Source organism: Camellia sinensis, chromosome 8 (genome assembly GCF_055761805.1).
Source record: "Camellia sinensis isolate YWXY chromosome 8, ASM5576180v1, whole genome shotgun sequence".
In the NCBI taxonomy this organism is placed as follows: domain Eukaryota; kingdom Viridiplantae; phylum Streptophyta; class Magnoliopsida; order Ericales; family Theaceae; genus Camellia; species Camellia sinensis.
Window position 1 is genome coordinate 60,903,417 of NC_138968.1, and position 6,574 is coordinate 60,909,990.

A 6,574-nucleotide genomic window follows, 5' to 3' on the forward strand; every position below is an offset into this window, starting at 1 on the left:
ATGGGATTGTAGTTTGAGGGTGTCGGCACCTTTTCTATGGTAGACGGAGTTTTATTGTTGTATCTCCATCCTTTTCGTGATATTTGTGAGATTTTGTACTGCTTGTGGTTTGATCATCTCAAATACATTGCATATCATTTGCATTGTTTCAATACATTATATATTATTATATTTTTTTGTAATATTGCATATCATTTTGCATCTTTTATCCGCATTGTTATACGGCATACTTAGGTTGCATTGTCATGCATCCACACTCCACTTGCGTGGTCACACACTTTTCACTTGCATTGCTATGCATATGTCTAACAGTATTGTACCTGTTAAGTTTCTTTCTTTTATAGGCACGACATTGTATGTATGGTTCATTTGAGGCTGGTGCAACCAGACGAACCAGACAGGTATTGTATTCTCCGAGTGAAGCGTAACGAGAATTGAATAATTCTCTTACACCCTTTCTGCATGAAATGTAGTTTTGCTTTGCATTCTTGCTTAAAACTGTTGCATTTATTGTGAATATTTGCTTCATTACAGTTTGCTACTTTGCATGATCATGAGTTATGTTCGGCTTTGTGCGTGTCATTTTGCATTTTTCCCCTGCCTGCGGGCACGCCTGCGGACCCATCTCTTGTTTATCTCGCCTGTTTGTCTAAGTCTTCGGCCTTGTCAAAAATGGGTCGTCTCTGGGCTTTGACATTCACTCCCGTCACTTCTGACTTCCGAGTTCTGTCAAAGAGGGTAACTGTAGACACCCCATTTTTGACCGACCTTAAGACTCAAACGCCATCAATTGAGCGCTCAGTGATGACGCATGTTGTGCTCATTCTAAGGTTACAGAGTCTCGGCTGAGAACCTTGCCTCCAGACTTCAGGATTCTTTTGTGCTTTGCCTCAGTTTGCGAACTAGGTTCTGCTTTCTTTTCCCGAAGGGAGGGAGAGATCTTGTAGACCATCTCTTAGTGGCCGTAGGCTACTTTTTGTGGTCGTAAACCACTGTTCCCGTTTGGAGACCAGTTTTCGATTTTTAGAGCCGTTGGCCATGCGCCTCGGTTCAGGACCTCTTAACTTTCTCCGTTTACTCCAGTTTTTGGCACACACCTTGTTTCCTCTCTCTAGAGGGACACTATGGCCCGGGAGACCACCTTCGTGGTCGCACGCCACTTTCGATGCTTAACAGTCAGTTTTCGGGGTACCCAGCTGTGCATTTTGGCCCCCGAACCCTCGTTTTGCATCCATCTTGGTTAATTTTTGGTATGGACCCTATTTTCATTGTTTGGAAGGTGGTACAAGGGTGGGAGACCACCTTTTCTCCTTGGAGACCACTTTTCTCCCGCCGACCGATTTTCTTGACAGGTAGCTGGTCCCCTTCACTTTTGGGCCATAATTGCTGGTCTCCCACCACACCACTAGCTTGCACTCACTTGGGAGACCACCAATCAGGGTTGCTGACCACATTTTGCTCACTTGAACCTTTTGAACTGGTCGGCCGACCACCTGAACTGGTCGGCCAGCTTTCTCATTTTCTGTCTCACTGAGTTAGTGCCAGTTGTGCCAGCTGGAAACCACAGATTGCATCCTCCATACACGTGTATGGAGGATGTTTAACCTTGGTTTTAAGCTTCTTGGAGAAGCTTTGAACTCTCTTGGCTATAAAGGAAGGCATCTCCCTCATTAGCAAAGGTTCAGATTTTGTTTGCAGGCTCCAAGCTTATATCTCTCTATATCTCTATACTTTAGGCTTAGAAAGTGTTTGTTCTTGGCCTATTGCATACCACATCCTAGTGTAACCCCTCCACCATCACTCTAAACATCTTGGAGGCCATTTTCAGAGGTTGAAGGTTTGCTGTTTTGGTCCAGAAGCTGCTGGAGTTCTTGGCTATAAGGGTAACACACATTTTCCCCCTTTTTAGCTTTATTTTGCTTCATATCTTAGCTATATTTGCAAGCATATTTGGGCTTTGTCATAAACAAAAAAAAAAGTCTTATTTTGAGGTCCTTAACACGTTTGTTTGAGACCATTTTTCTGTTGGGGGTCATCTACCCCCTTGAATGTTTCATTTCATCTTGCTTTAAGCCATGCATTAGGGCCTTTGTGTTGAGCTTTGTTGGCCCTTTTGACCACTGAAATCCAGCAGATTTTCAGTGGTTGTTACGTATTTTTTAGCATGAAAATCAGAGAGGGGTGACCCTCTCACCCCTTGTCTTGTTTACTAGCATATTTGGCCTAACAAAGGAGCCCTTATTTGCATGCTTCCAAGACATGTTTCAAGCCATTTTTGGTGGGTTTTAGGACCTACATAAGCACTGTCCAAAGCCTATTTTTCCATTTTGGGTGTCCATCTTGCATGTGTAGAACAACCCTCTTTATAGCCTATCAAAGGAGCCTATCATTCTTGCATGCATGGACCATACTTCAGTTGGGTTTTTGGGTCATCATTTGGCATGTCATGGCTCTGTTTATGGCTGGTTTAATAGCCTCTTGCATGCTTCATATGCTTGTAGTGTAAATCTTGTTCACTAGCTTTGAATGCATGATGTTTTGGCTCACCATTCTAGCATATTTTGACCATGCTCTAACATGATTTTGTTCATATTTTGGGCTGTCTTAGCTTTGTTTTGATGCCCCTTGGTCAAATGATGCTTGCCATGCATGCTTGTAGTGTAATATGCTTCACTAACTTTTAATGCTTGAGCCTTTCAACATGCATTACATGAGTTGTTTTGCATGATTCTAAGTCATCTTGCATGTCATTTTAGTGCTGCAACATATGCCATTGTACTCCATGTCGCATCCTTTCAATGCTTTTGGAAAGTTGTGTTTTGTGCCTTAGGCTTGGGCTCTTGCATTGTGCATACTTGTATGTGTTTGTTGCCTTGATTTCATCACCATTGGCCACTGATTTGGGTGTGGCCGAGGCCTATTCACTTTGGTTTAAGTCCACCTTGCATTGTGTATGCCACATAGTCCATGTTGTCGCATAACTTGATCATTGCATTGAGCATGCCTTGTTCATCTCATTGTGTTTGTTAGTCTTCACATGTGCATTGTGTATGCCATTGTTTAGTCCATGTGCATTGAGTATGTCATGTGTAGTTCATAGCATTGTGTATGCCATTTGCATGCTTCCATGTCATTCCTTGCATCTTTGTATCATTTAGTTGCATTACATTAGGATTGCATGCTAGAAGTTGCATTGAGCATGCCATTCTTGTTTCATCATGTTTGGGATAGCAGTTAGCCCAAACACGGGAAACGAGGAGCGTTTCATACTCCAAGTGATGAAACGTGCCTCGATTCCCGGTCGCCGACACTCTTGACTATCCATGATAGAGTTGTTGGCTTTAGATGCTTATTTGTGCATTCATGCCACATTAAGTCGTGCAATCCAACTCATCGGCCATCATGCATCGAGATGCGTGATTGGTGGTCTGAAGATCAAGGGTTACACTCCCTAGAACCTATGCTATGACGGGAAGAGTGGTCGAGTACACATTTGTTGAAAATACCTTGCCATGCCTCCCTATTGCTTTGTGCTGCAGAAAACCAGAATCTAGGGGCAGAAAGTGGTTGGCCGACCATGTTTTCTGGCAGGCCGACCACCTTTTTTGGTCTCCACCACAAAGGGTGGTCAGCAGGTGGTCTCCAATGCCATTGGCTGGCCGGCAGCTCTCCCACAACTTCCTAGAGTGGAGTTTCAGCCTCTTGGAGCTTCTTGTAAGTTTCTGAAATCAATTGCACACAAAGGCGAGACGAGGCATCGCGATGGATTTCCCGACAAGGCGACTCGAGCATGCATGCATCCATTGTCATCCAAAACAGAGCCGAGGCAGTCACATTCATTTAGTTTACATGCTTACTTAACTAGTTTGTTAATTAGTTAATGTCGTGTAATAATTAGCTGTAGTTCATTATTCATCTGGTTTTGTATTATTCGGATCCTCCGAGGAGGGCAATATTGTAATAAGTGCGCGTGTGTGATATATGTCTTCCAACCCCATGTCTTTCTCCCTTTTATTTATCAGCTTATGATGGTTAGTTTTAGGGCACGTTTAAATTAGCATCCTTATGTTCGTATATTTGCATCCATTCATCTGTTTTGCATGCACCGGGCTCGGTGCATCATGCTAACTGTATTGTATTTCAATTCTAAGTTGAATACATGTATTGATTGTTGCATCTCATATGCCATCTTATAATAGCTGAGCCTATTGTAGTTGCATTTTTTCATGTGTTGCATTAGGCATTCTTAGTATAGTTAGGATTCATGCATGATTTCTAATTAGCTGCATGTGTGTGAGTGACTGCCATGATAGCATGCTTACCATGAAGCTATGTGCTTATGTGACATACTTGCCTGAATGCCTGTGGGTGAATGTTGGGTTGATTGAGTTGGAATAATTCTTCGAAACCCGTGTTTTAGCCTACTTGCGAGTAGCAAACTTCAATCCATTTTCAAAACAAATGGATGTGCGATGCTTTGTTCCAACTTAGGCAATCCAGTCTATACTTGTATGCTGTGCGCATCACATAGTAATTCTAGGCTAATAAACCGGAATAAGAGCACATAATGTTTTCAAAACTCGATATCATGGTTAGTAAAGGCCGATCTTTGATCAGGCGAGCGGGGGTGCTCACGAAGTGACCTTCCACAATCGTACCCAAGTTCTCGAGCCGAGGCCACTTTAGTGATGACGGACACGTGGCCTTAGGCACAAGTCAGGGTTTTCTAAATTCTCCCAAAATAAAATATTTAGGTGGCGACTCTGTATCTGGCAAAGCAGTCCATGTTTGGCACTTCTTTCTAAAAGTCAATTTTTCAAAACGATTTACCAGATTTGGACTCTTTGATGATTCATCGGTCTTGCATTGCACTTCGTGAGATTAGATACAGGACCGTGACATTGAGTCCTGAACTGTAGTGAGCCCCAATGAACAAAACGGGATTCCCTCCCGGGACATTCGGGGACGTCTACAATAACATAATACCGAAAAAGTTCAAAAACGTTTAACTATTTTCATTGTGAACCATGACATGCCCAAAAAACAAAAGCAAAAAACAACTTTGCTCTGAGATAATTACTATGTTATTTTACGTTATTTCCTTGCAATTAGGGTGATGTTGTTTTCACACAACACTTCGTACAAATTAAATAATTTTGATATTTTGTAAAATATACATTTCACCATCTCGAAAAGATCCACATTATTTTTTCCACCTTTAAACCCTAGCCACCATCAGCCACCACACACCACTATTCTTGCCTCTCTTGCACCTCTGCTTTCACTCCTTCCCCCCTCTTTTACATATGTTTAGGCCATCATATCGCTAACATATCAATCAACTCTAAACAATGGAGAGAATGTGGTTAGATTTTGGGAGTCATGATGTGCGCAATTTACTAGGGCTGGTGGAGGGCTATGATGCTAGATAAAGGGTGTGGAAGATTGGCAACATTGGAGAGCAAGGAGAAGGGGTAACAATGGTAGATAGGACAACAAACAAACCAAGTCAAGCCAAGATTTCCAAGGCTCAAATTTTGTTCATTTGTTTGTCGAGCTCAATTATCTAGCTTGATCTCAAGCTCAACTCAAGTCAACCTCATTAATATTAATAAAGCTTCAGCTCGATTTGAAACACGGTAATGAAATTTTCTTCTTTTTTTTTTTTTTTTTTGCTTACAATTCTATATATTTAAATAAAGATATTCATATAAAAATAAACAAGCTGAGCTTATTCGAGCTCAAGCTTGGTTCATTCACTAAACGAGCGTAAAAGTCTAGCCCGAGCTCATTTATTTATTTAATGAACCGAGCTCTTAACAAATCAAGTCAAGTCGAGCCGTAATGGGGTGGTGGGTGTGGTTGTGACTGGGGCAGTGGCAACAATAATGGGCGGTGGTTTGGGGATTAGGGTGCGATGAAAAAGATAAATGCATTTTGATAGTTTTATTTTGGGCAAAATCTACTTTATCCATCTTTGGTTTGAGCCATTTGCATTTCAGCGCATGTACTTCAATAATAGGTAGCAAGCCTCCTTGTAGTTTTGAACTAAAATGCTATATTAACACTGTTAATAACAAACATTAAATGACTAAATTTCCATTTTATTTCTTATTATTCTTAGCTATTCTCTCCTCTGTTAATGCTTTTCTTTTGCTGTATATTTGCATAATTTCAACCTTAATCACATATTTAGCTCAATTAAACTTAAATACAAGTCAAACGCTAGAATAATTTGTGAATTAATTTTTTTTAATAATGTGTATAATTAACTAAAATATATTAATTACTAAAAAATAATAATCTGAATAATTAGTTCTAGTTAAGATTTTGGGTGTGAAAAAAATTAAGAAATGACAGTTTTGTCTTTTAAGTTTAAAATGTTAAAATTTGACTTTTGACTCTGTTAAAAAACAAGACACCCATTAACCCCTTTCACTTAGTTTAACAAAGTGCTAAATAGTCAAAATCATGAATAAGCTCACCGCTTATTATTATTGAAGTGTCGAGTGTACATAGTAGACTGCAAATGGCCCCAAAAAGGAGGTAAATTAGTTTTTAACCTTTTTTTGGG